Source organism: Scleropages formosus, chromosome 14, assembly GCF_900964775.1.
Source record: "Scleropages formosus chromosome 14, fSclFor1.1, whole genome shotgun sequence".
Classification (NCBI taxonomy): Eukaryota; Metazoa; Chordata; class Actinopteri; order Osteoglossiformes; family Osteoglossidae; genus Scleropages; species Scleropages formosus.
In genome coordinates, this window is record NC_041819.1 from 23972107 (window position 1) to 23984875 (window position 12769).

A 12769-nucleotide genomic window follows, 5' to 3' on the forward strand; every position below is an offset into this window, starting at 1 on the left:
AAGGCAGTCTTCTGTTTGTGTGTGTGTGTGTGAAAAAGAGAGAGTAGGAATGAAAAAGTTCGCAATGCGAGGAAATAAGACCCGAAGCCCACAGGGAACAGAGAATTAACGTGTTACCTAAACTCTCAATGACGTCATGCTCCCTCAGCGCAAGAGTGTGCCATTTGTTGTGTGGTCTTATTCCATTCCTACCACTATATCAATGCTTTTATACCCACTCAGAATTTTCTATGGTCTTATCCCACTTCTACCACCATCTCAATGCACTTATACCCACTCAGAATAAAAGTGTGATGTTCCGTGGTCTTATCCCACCTCTACCACCATCTTAATGCCTTTATGCCCTCTCACAACAACAGTGACCCTGTGTGTGGTCTTATCCCACTCCTACCACCGTCTCAGTGCTTTTATACCCACTTAGAATAAGAGTGTGCTGTTGCATGTTCTTATCCCACTTCCCCCACCACCTGAATGCCATCTCAAGGCAGAAAGTTTCTGTACCAAAAACTGGAAGTGGCAGGGCATCAAAGGTGTATCTGGAATTTGGGCAAGAATGTCTGAAATGAGCAGAGCTGAGTGTGGCATGGCAGGAGGGTTAGTGTGGATACTGGGGCACTAATTGTTAGATCCACCTTCCTCTGTTTTTCACCATTTGTTAGAACAATAGTAGTATGGATCTGTCACGCGGAACACAGGGAGCCGGGATGGCTGAACCCAAGTGCAGCGTTGTTTGTCCGGAGATGAGGGATGAGGCAAGTTATTGGTGTCGGGGACAGGCGAAGGGTCGGTCGATTGGCGGTCAGGGTAAAAGCGAAGATCCATGGACGGGGTCGGGAGACGTAGCGAAAGGTCGGTCGAACAGCGAACAGGACAGGAACGAAGATCCGTGGACGGGGTCGGGAAACGAAGCGAAGAGTCAAAAACCGGAGGATGTGAGCGAAGAGTTAGCGAAGCTTGTGCACGAAGTGTCACGGGAAAGGGCGGTTGTCCCCGATGAGATTCCGCAGGGGTGCGGGAGCCGAAGAGGGTCTTTATAAGGTGAGTGATTACTCGTGAGTTAGTGCGGAGTCAGGTGTTGTTGCTTGTGCTGTGGGCGTGGACGTGACAGGATAAGGACATGCCAGGCCCAAGTAGTGGCTATGTAGAGGAGACATTTCCTGAGCCGCATATTCCTAATCCAAGAAAGCTACCAGAGGCAAAGAAAGAAATATAAGAGTAAAGGCAAATACGGCCTTTTTCTTAAAAAAAAATCCAAATTCCTACACCTTCATTCAACTCAGCATCTTCAAAACACACACTTAAGCAGGATTAACATAAAAAATACAAAAATGTCGGCAATGTGTTGATGGAGCCCTAAACAAACAGGCCCTGAATAAATTGCATGCAGAAGAACCGCAAGTGTTTGGATTGAAGACCACAGACAGCTCTGACAACTTGGCAATATATCATGCCATATTCCTAGTAGTACGCAATACTCATTTTTAAGTATATCAGTCCAGTTTTAATGCGGTGATAGACTATTCAGACAGTCATGTCACCAAATGTATGTTAAGCTCAGAAATATTTTCATCTCAATCTCTCACTGTAGTACTTTGCATAATGATTTAATGCATCGCCCAGGGTGTCCACAAAGTTCACTGCATGTATATTTCAACACCCAGACCCTCTGACATAAAGCTGCCGCTGGCTGAAAATACACATTCTTAAGTACATATGTAGTATCAACCATCAGTTCCTTTACATCACCATAATATTCTTGTTATGAACTCAATATCTCCGGCCTCCTTACAAACAACTCGTTTTCTTAAGACTAAAATATATTTTTAATTACATATACAAAGAGAATATTATGGGGAGTCATTATTTTTATTACTGCCACTTTAATTTTTTGAAACCGTAAAGGGTTGTGGTCATACTCAGTATTACGACTGATTAAATGTGTCCTATCTATGGCATATGAAGAATATCATGGATATCATTTCATGTCTAAGGGTAGTTTTTTTTTTTTTTCGTATTTGCATTTTTTAAATAATTTGTTTAAAATCTGCCATTTGGAAAAATTACTTTCATCAAAGTTAAATTCTATTAACGGCTATTCCTAAATTTACTAAGCTTAGAAGAGGAAATGTATGTCACATATTTACTGTATATTTGTAGCCTATATACATAAATACTGTATACACACATATAAATATATATACACATACATAATGCATAATGATATTTCTAATATTTACCAAGCAGGATCCTGTTATGTGGGAAGGGAGCAAAATAAGTCAATAAATAGATGGGGAAAAAAAAGACTAAAATGATTTGCTCGTGTCAAAATACAAATCTAATTTTATTTCTTAAAGAATTCCTGAGTGGTTGTGTAGTGACAGGGAGGTAGACATACTAGCACACTTAGCTTTACCCTGGTGTAACTTTATATCTGCTTAAGTGTGATCATGTGCAGTTTTTGTGTGCGAAGCTGCCCACGGGAGTGACGGCCCTGAAGTGTAATTGGTGCCCCTCAATGAAGCTAATTTCACCCCACTGGCCTGTTTCTCATTTCACATCTGCTTTATGAATTTCAGGTAAGCACAGGAAAATATTGACCTTTTCTGCCCACCCTCTGCTGGAATCAATAATTATGGAATTAAGTGAATTAGACGCTGGCAGAGCCTGAATGGCGACTGAGGGATGGTTTCTGCAGGAAGGCAATAATGAACTCAATGGCTTGTGAGTAATGTCCCCATCAGCCCGCCGCCTCTCCTCCGAACCCCGACACTTTTTTCCCTCTGCAGGAGACATTAAAGCTTCACCGCTCCCTTTTCATGGGTGATTGAATGTTCTGCCCATTTTTGTGCAATAGCTGTTTAAGGTGAACCGACACCAGCTGCCTGATATGAACGGAATCCTAGAGGAAGGAGGAGTTCGGGGGGGAGAGTGGCGACCAGCGGTTAAGGAACCTGGATCGACCCTCCCACCACTCCGCCTTCGCGATGGTGAAAGACTTGGAGGTCACCCATGTTTGGCCTTGTTTGTGAAAATCGATCCCTCTGGAATATTAGCGCATAACTGGATATTGCTGATAACTCTGGGTCTCCCTTTGGCATCTGTCTCATTTTTAATGGACCAGTTCATCAGGCACTTGACAGGGAGCTGCTCTCTGACTAGAAAGGCTAAGTGAAACAAAACAAAAATAAAAAAACACCTAGCACAAATGGTACCGGCTACATTTATCACATTTTTTCAGCTAACTAACCCCTTTATCTAAAGCAACTTGCAACATTTGTACACTAAACTACTTACAATGATTTACCTATTCATACAGCCGGATATTTTTTCCTGTATCATTCAGTGTAAGGACCTTGATTAAGGGTACTACACTGGAAGCAGGGATTCAAACATGGGTTCTTCAAGAGCATAGCGACAGCTCTCATCACTACACCACCTGCTGCCCTACATGTAAAGCAATAACCGTCACAACTCTATATGATAAATAAACCAAGAACGCAGTCATGAACACGCCCTGAACTCCTTTATATCATAAGATCCTAGGGAAGGAGCACAAAATCAGTCTCTGGACTCCCAGAGGACCGTCCACCCATGCGAAAGGACAACGTATACCACGTTTTTTAGTGATCCTCAAACCCTTCAGTGAATCATCGTCTGTGCGGTACATCACTTCTGCTCTCTGGTGTCAAATATGAAAACAAACGTCTCAGACAATGGAATCAAAAGGGCACTGTGACAAGCTGTCATCACCAAGGCCACGCCCCCCCCCACCTGCGGAACCACCAAAACAAAGGCCGAACGACAGCTCCGATAAAGCAGCAAAACCTCTACCTTAAACGGCGTGAGCCAAACGGTTTCCAGCCTGCAGCGTACCTTTGGTTTGTTCTCGCCAGCCTCTTTGGTCTTGAAAGCAGCCCGGCTTTTCCGCACCTCTCAAAGGGCGACTTAATTGCCGTCGAGGCTGCAGCTTAAACACTGTGATGTATAAATCTGGGCCCTTTGGAGAACAATGGGACTTTGTGGAGAATGTTGACGTTAGTCAGCGCAGCTCGGCTGAATGCTAAGTCTCTCGGTCGCTTCGGGGACAAAGGACGACCGTGTCTGGCTCAGACACAGCTAATTAGGAAATAATTAAGGATAGTGACTGCGGTTCTTCGGACTGCAAGTGGAAAGTCACCAAGAAGGAAAGGGGCCGTGGCCAAGGAGGTGATGGCATCTTCAGTCCTTTTGGGAAGAGTAAGAGTGGCATCAACATTCAACAGCGACGCTGCAACCAGATGGCTGAGAAGACACAACCGGACCGCGTTACTCTTGCTGCCACCATCCCTTTCATTGGCTTTACCTCTCATGTGTCCAGCTGTCTATAGGAAGAGCAGGTCAGTTGCAGCATGGCGGCTGTTTGAAGACAGTTCCTAAACGCCTTTCACCGTCCACTGAGTTCCATCACCTCACCGCAGCGCATCAGAACAGCGTGTACCTAGTCTCCCTCCGATGACTTCCTGTTGCTGCCCTCATTAAGTTCAAGACTCCTGTTACAGCACACAAGGCCGTCTAAGGATCTGCGCCCCAATGCCAGCATGACCTGATCTCTCCTGACACCTTAGCCAGACTGCTGAGCTTCTCCATCTCTCGCTGCATCGTGGTATCGCTTATAGCTCCAAAACTGAAAGCCTCTCTGTTCTGTCTTGGACCCAGTATGACGGCATAAACTCCCTCTGTCCCTCGGAGAAGCTGAATCCTTCCCAGCATTCAAAAAACTTGACTAGAGCTGCAAAATGACACGTAGGCTCCAGAAAAAGTGCATTCAGCTGGAGAACATGAGTAAACTGTAAACAAGGCCATATTAATTGCTTAAGCACTGCACCAGAGCGCAGCTAAAACTGAAGGACAAGGAAACACGGAAAATAATGCCAGCAAACGCCCATGATTCCACTGCTCTTACTACTGACCCTTGTTTCCTCCTTCCTCTAATTAGTTCAGTCCGTCACTATACCGGGTGTTTACTCTTTTTGGCAAATTTGCATTTTTGTTTCTTCTTTTTTTAAAGAGGTGACCTTTGTAGTGCAATCTCTTGATCTTCTGTTCTTGGAGGCTGTGCAGAAATTTATTAAGCATCGAGTCGTTTTGCTGCCAAGGCGATACGAGGAGACGAAGCGGAGCAGTGTGGGAAATCAGGCGCCCGGGCTGCGCTCTGGAGCCCGCCCGCTCTCTCAGAGGCTCCGGCGGATCAGCGCTATCTAGTCTACGGCTCGGCCAAAAAACCCATTTAAGACAAAAGGCCCTTTATCTCTGGATAAAAATAAATGCGTTTTAACGCAACACAACCGATTTCAGCGCTTGGTAACTGATTATTTTATTTTTCATTTGTTAAGCGGGTGCTCTTATCGAGAGCGGCTCATAAACGTATAGTTTCAAAGTAAAATGTTTATTTAAATAATTTGCACACTTGAGGCCACACACACACGCCGCAGACTTTCCCAGCTCCAGGACCGCGGGTTCGAATTTGGCGCCGGCTCTGTCTTGTGTGGTGTTTGGAAAGTTCCCCAAATCAGATACCCTGGTTACACTTGTGAAATATTTTATTTCTGCAAGTCACGGTAAGTCTCTCGCTCAAGAGAAAAAGAGTGCGGCGCTTGCCAAGACTTGAACTCTTCACCTGTGGGTCGTAATTCCGGGTTCTGAAACACAAAACGGTATTGGATTTCTAAAGCCATGCAGTGTCCCGGGTAGCGCTCCGCTTATGCGCTGGCAGTAATTTTAATACGAGGACAAACCGGGCGTCGAAGGGGCTCGGACTGAGCCCAGCAACCCGATTTTGTCCTGAGGTTCTCCCTTATGCTGACAGTCTGCGACCCCACGGCCCACTGGTCTGGCAGAGTTTGGCTTGGAAAGGGCTATGTCCCTGAACTTGTTCCCGTGCCGACACCTGTCTCTGACAGCAACAGGTGGGAGTTCCCTCAGACGAGACGGACGGCTCTGGGAGACGCCGCAGACACGGCGGCCAGGAATAAATAAATACTGAGTATGAAACAAAATGATACATTTTTATCGCCGGGCCCCGCGGGGAGGAGAGGGAGGAGGTTAGCAGTGATGGATGGGGAAGGAGTGTGGCAAGAGTGGGAATAGTGCCGCGGGGGCTGGGTTGCACTGCAACGTATTCTGGGAGGACAAACACCATTTGAGCAGGCTGGGATGATGGGTGTGGATGATCTGGTTCCTCATGTAGGGCGAAAGTAAACAGGCAAAAGTGGTAGGGTTGAGGGGGGGTGAAAGGTCATAAGAATCAAGGGGGCAGCTGAACGCATAGCAGTTAGAGCTGTTGCCTTTGGATCTCAAGGCTGCCGGTTTGAATCTCACCTCCAGCTATAGTACCCTTGAACAAGCTACTTAATGGGTAAGTGAGTAAATAGTGGTAATTAGCTGAACATTGCAAGTCAGTTGGGAAAAAAGCATAAGATCATAAGATAAACAAGTACACGTAAACTGATCCTCCTGGCATTTTCCTGGGGCTGCAGAACTGTCGGTCCATGAAAGATCACCGAAGCATCTGGGGACAGTCCGGCCACACCGAGGAGGGGAACGGTTCTTACAAGAGGTGTCACGCGCACGCATTTGGATCGCGTGGCAGCGGCAGAACTGGATGCACAAAAGTAAAATCAATAGGAGCACAAGAGAAGGCAAACAGAAAAAGCTGTTGCCACGGAGGCCACACAAAGGGCTGCCACTGGCAGGATGTACCCATTCACTGTACATGTTCACCCACCGCGACCACCATTAACTCCAGAACTGGCCCCGCCTCGAGGGGGACGGCGGCCGCCCAGCCCTGAATAATCAGATGAGGGGAGACAAAGAGGGCCTTCTCTCGGAGATTCATTCATAAACCACAGAGGGATACAAAGCACCCCGTGGCTAAATCTCTCCAAATCTGCCGTGGCGAATGGGAGTCACAACATCCTCCAAGTGCGCCTTTATTCGCCGTACTGAGCAGAAAGGGCCGGGAAGGCGAACCGCGGACAGCGCTCCGTGCTTCTCCTGCCACACAGGCTGCCACAGAATGAAATGCCTCTTAAACCCTCAATACAAGGTGTGTCGATCACCCTTCTTATTATTACTCGGATGCTCTGCAAACTCCTTTGCCCCAAATTACCAGAGTAACTCATCGCGTTCAACGATTCAACTGCAGGGTTCTCACCTGCTGCTCTAACCACAAACCCCCAAGCTAAAAAACCAGCTCCTTAACCACTAAACCATTTACTGGCTCTATGTGCAATACTGTGAATGGTACTAGGCCCCCAAAAAACATTAAACAACCACAGTTTACCTTGCTGAGTGTAAAATACTATGCAAAGGTACTCATAATTATCAATTTACACAGTTGGGTCATTTTTGCCATATCACTTCAAGGTTAGTACCTTGATCAGGGGTATGAGAGCAAGAACAGGGATTCAAACTAAGGGCCTTTGATTGCAAAGCAATGGCTCTAACCACAATGCCACCTGCTGCTCACACATAAAACCTACTACTATACTACATCACCAGTTATACAGATGAAAACTGAAGCACAAGTGCAAGGTTTCGGGTGCAAACACCGTAGTGTGTAGAGATCCTTAGAAGACCGCCTGGAGAAACTTGCCCATCCCCCCGATATTCAACAATAGCAATAACAATAGTAACAATAACTTTTTAATTGAAAATATAAACTGTTTTTGCACTGGCATTTTGCAGGAGAATGCTGAACCACTTCAGCTGGAGGTTCATCAACCCGCCTTGATGCACACAGTCAAAGAGAGTGACCAAAACAAGCTGTTGCTGGACTTGCACCGATGGGACCTGATCCTACGATCCAGAGAACGGACTTGAGCAAGCCTTGGGAAGAAATGATCTGCCGTGCAGCCAACGGCTTATTACTGTTTTAACAAATTATCACTGTTTTTAGCGAAGGAGCAGCAGGGGGCGTAGTGGTTACAGCCGTCACGTTGCAATCAAAGGACCCGGTTTGAATCCCACCTCCTGCTGTACTAACCCTGCTCAGGGTACTTACCCCAAACCGATGCGGTAAAAATTGCCCAGCTACAATGGGTAAATCACACTGAGTGTCTTAGCGTAGAAACCTCATACTGGAGGCTTGGAGAGAAGTTTCACGTTACGCTTGACACTCAAACACACGTGAACACAGCAGGCCATCTGTGCGCAAGCAATACCAGCCAGGAACCCTGGTTCGACAATACGGCTACCGTCAGTGGCTTCGCAGTTGAATCAAAACTGATCTAAAACTAAATCATAAATATTGCCAACTCTGTGTGAGCTCCATGAAGACTTTGCCGCGTGAATTATTTATTACGTCTGTGCTTTCATCAAAGGCAGCTTGTGAACTCGAAAGGCAGAAAAATGCAGAAAATGTAATATATACATTTCAATTTTATGAACTTCATTTTGTTTACTTTGCAGCAAGTGGGAGAAGGTGGCCTTCCTCTGAGGAAAACGTCAGAGTCGTCCCAGCCTGGGTTTGACCCCATGACCTCCTGTGTCAAGAACTACAACCAAACGCTCCCTGGATGAGAAACACTGGTGCCAAGCCACACTGGGAGGAAAGCAGCAGTGGGCACGGCTGGTTTTTAATGATTTACATCGGCTCTGTGTACATTGTGTCACGATGCCTGCAGCTAATGAGAGCTCCAGAGTGTGTGTGTGAGTGAGTGTGTGTGTGTGTGTGTGTGTGTATGTCTGTGTGTTTGTCTGTCCTTGTTTCCCATGCATACTCCCAAGATGAAGAAACGCTTTCGGTTGCAAAACCCATTCACGTGCGGCTCCCCTCCATGCTAAGCTCTCACGATCATAATGTATCCATTGTGGAAACGGGATCGATGGCTGCCCCCTCTTCCCATGACCGCGGCCTTCACCACCTCCCACCTCCCAGCCTTCTGTCCCGTGAGCGCTTTCCCTGTCATCCCAACAGCGCGAACATAAGGATGAACAACCACTGACAACACATCATAAACCCATCCAGACAGGAGCTGTAATCATCAATCTCCCTTATTAATGCAATATAAGGTTCCGAGAGCAGATATTGCCATCTGCTGAAGGAGACGTGATGCTCTGATTGCGGGTGTCAGGATCCCATAATGCTCTGACACAGAAGAAATATGGCCTGTTGTGTAAATGTGTAACGTTTGTGCTCTGCGGTGAGCAGTAAATGGATGAGGCTTGGAGACGTGGGATGGACAATCGGTCAGTGTGTTCTGCTGGAGGTCTCCCATGGAGATTCTCCTGGCGGCCCTCCAGGTTCAGATCGAAAGGCTGTCCCATGATGCCTCATGCTCAGGTTCTCACCCTGATTAGATCAAGGTAAGTTTCACATCGTCCACTTCCACCGCCTGTCTTCTGACGCTGAAGCACAGTGTGCTACGGAAGGCTAATAAAAGGTCCTTTATTGAGCATCGCTTTACTACTTTATCCAATTCTGCGTCTGTTGCGGGTCTCCACACATTTCATACATCTATATAAGGGCTTTGAACGAGTCGCTATAAACAACGCTAAATGGGTAGTTCGCTGAGATGGGCTCTGATTTCTAGGCTTCAGCAGGAACCCCTGCATGGGAGGCATAACAACTGAAAGTCTTCGAGAGAATGATCCAGAAAGGACCAAAAATTTGAGCAACCATAGAATTTCTACTTTAGAAATTAATGGAGAGGTAAAATGGTCAAATCAAAGTGGACTCGGGAGACACGGATGGAGTGTTAAATTCCAAAGGGCCAGTACTTCCAGGTGTCCCTAATTTCCAGCATTCCCTGTGGGGCCAATTGAGAAATTAACCCCCACGGAGAGTTCCTGGAACTCCAGGTGTGCCCGGAAAACACCAGCTTTGCCAGCATTTTTGGGTCTGGGATTCCCTACTAGAAGTATGGGAAGCTTTATGGAATTAGCACCATAACTATTCTGCCGAACAGATGAAGGTGACAGTCAAAATTTCCACATTTAATCCCAGCAAGCAGCTGTCCTGGAGGCGTTTCACAGACGGTGAGATGAACACATGCTGGTGACCATCCAAAAGTCTTCTCAACCCAGTGAATATTAATGCTGAGACTGACCATCAAGGAGTTGCTGCTGTTGACACTGAGAGGGCTTCTAACTGAAGGTCCAGTCCTTGCTTCTCCAATTCAACCGTATCTTTTTGAAACCTAATATTGAGGTTCTGGAAAAGCGAAAGGAAGGGGGAAACAGCACCCTTCTCCATTTTGCTTTCCAGGCAAAGTCAGCAGGAAAATAATTGCGGTGAGAGAACTGATCTCCCAGTGGTGGGACCTGTGCTCATGGTGGAGCTGTCAGGAGCTCCGGAGGGAAAAGAGGCCGTGGAGGGTGGGGTGGGGGAGTGGGAGCGGAGTGAAACAGAGGGCATCGGCTCTCAAACAGCCAGTCTTCCCTCCCCCAAAAGAGCCTCCGTGGACTCGGTGATAATCCCTCACACTCCCCTCCAGCAGCATGGAGATGGGGGCTGCCTGTCTACTGTGAAGGGCTTGCAATTCCAGTACTCATTTCCTCTTCCCCTGTACTCTTCCCCTGAACCCCACTGTACCCCCTACTGTCTACTCCACTCAACTCTACTGCACCCTTCCCTGCACAGGGGCATTTTATGATGTAGTCCTGATACTCCCGCTTTCCTGGGCCACGCACACACTCATGCCCTGGGTCATCTGGGCCGGAGGGAGAATGAAGCATCCTTTTCTGTTCATTGCCTCTGCCAATTCATACAGTCCTCTCCTTGGCCATAATGGACAGCTCCTTGTCCCTGGAAAACTCTCATGCACAGCCCGAGGCTGAACCGAACCTCCACAATACCCTGACAAAAGCAGACCTTTTGTTACCGGCCACAACTGCAGCCGTTCCCCTGGTACTGCCTGTCGCACTTGAAGAGCCCTCAGCTGTCCTTCACGATCCCATTACTCCCCACCCTTCCTGCTCACTCTCCCCCATACCTCCGAAACTAATGAAAAGGCAATCCATCCTCTTATTATAGCCTGAACACTGCAGACTGTACAAGCCCAGCGCACTAAAAAGAAAAAAAAAAAAAATAAAAAAAAAAAATCAAGGCTTGTCCACTAATAACCGCTGATTCGGTGATTGCATGGAACATGAGCTGGATCCTCACACTTTGTATTAGGTTGCCAAAGTGCTGTCCTTGCATTTTCGCATGAGCATGGGTTGAGAATTTGCATGAAAACAAAAACAGCATTAGCACACAACTTTTTTCCCCATAGAGAAGAGAGCAGCGGAGTCTATAAGGCCCGTATCTGTGGCCTTACTCGAGCGAACCATTTAAAGATGAAGACATGTTATGACATAGCTGGCCTTCAGAAAAGGAGAACCTGCAGCACGATGCTTCCAGGAAGTAAGGTGACAGAAAGGGCCATGTAGTGTTCTGGAGCTGACCTTGCAGACTGGGAGCTCAACAAAGTGGGTTGCACCAGGAAGTGCAGCTGGTGACGGCACTGTGTGAAGGGTGGAGTCCTGCCAAAGGTGGCCTCCTGCCCGACGACAGCAAGGATTACAAATCTACCATCCTTCCTGCCACCCCCCCACCCCTTCAGCAATATTTCCTCTGTGGGGAATACCTGCCGGATTGCTACACACCTGCTGCCCATGCTTGGCCCAGGAAAGTGCCTATGTGGATCGCATTGACAGCTCACAGGCTCATGAGAGCAAGCCAGCCCCTTGTCTTCCAGCCTCTGGCACCCATGCAACCATGGCTTCCTGCATGGGTAGGAAAGGGGTCCAGGCACCAGACAGGTCTGGTCTTCCCACCTGCTCTGGCTTCACCCAGGGTTGGAACAAGGCCGAGCACCACTTGGCCAGAACAAGCTCTGCACATCACAGCCAGACTCACGAGTCCAGAACAATGAGCGCTACGCAACCTGCTGTCCATTAGTAGCGGTCCACTTGGGGGGTGTGGAGAGTTCAAAACAAACAAGCTCAAAAAATACCAGAGAAAAAATGCTCCGCATTAGTAGGAGGTCAGTGACTGGTGTTCCTCAAAGCACATCGTCAAGAAAGCCTTGAAAACGGAGACCAGCAGGATTATACTTTCTGTTCACTTTCACTGCACCGGAAACATGAAGATTTAACGTTTCCTTTGAGAAACGTCAGTAAGCAAACAGGGACGTTAGAAATTACCGAAAAAAGGCTGTTCGAGATGCCTAATATCATCTGCGTAGATGAAAACGAAACAGCCGGAGAAGACAATTACGCGGCTGTGATAGTACTCATCAGTTCATTTTTTCCCCATCTTGACTGGAATGTGTCACTGCTCTGTAGTGCTTTGTCAAGAACAGTTAAACCAGATTGTTTTGATGGAGACGTTGTGCAGAGAACTGGAAGTGGGTGTGAATGAAACAGGATTCAAAGACAATGAGATTTATGAAAAAAGAAGGTTGATGTCTACGTGATAGACATCCATTATCCATCATCCATCCATCCATCCATCCACTCATCCATCCATCCATCAAACCGCTGCCCACACCCAGTAGCATCACAAGAACACCCAAGAATAAGCTTGAATGTGACAGGGAGTGAACTTTACCATTTGTACCACCTCTACTCGCCCCACCAATTCCACCTCAACCTGACATGATGGCTGGGACATCCCCCGATAACATCCCACTTTGATCCCAATAATCACACTCAGCTGGAAAATGTGAGAAAGAAGGAACACGAAGAAAGTTGTTTTGCAATGAAAATGCTGTAAATATCACTTAAGACCCTGGTCTATATCTGG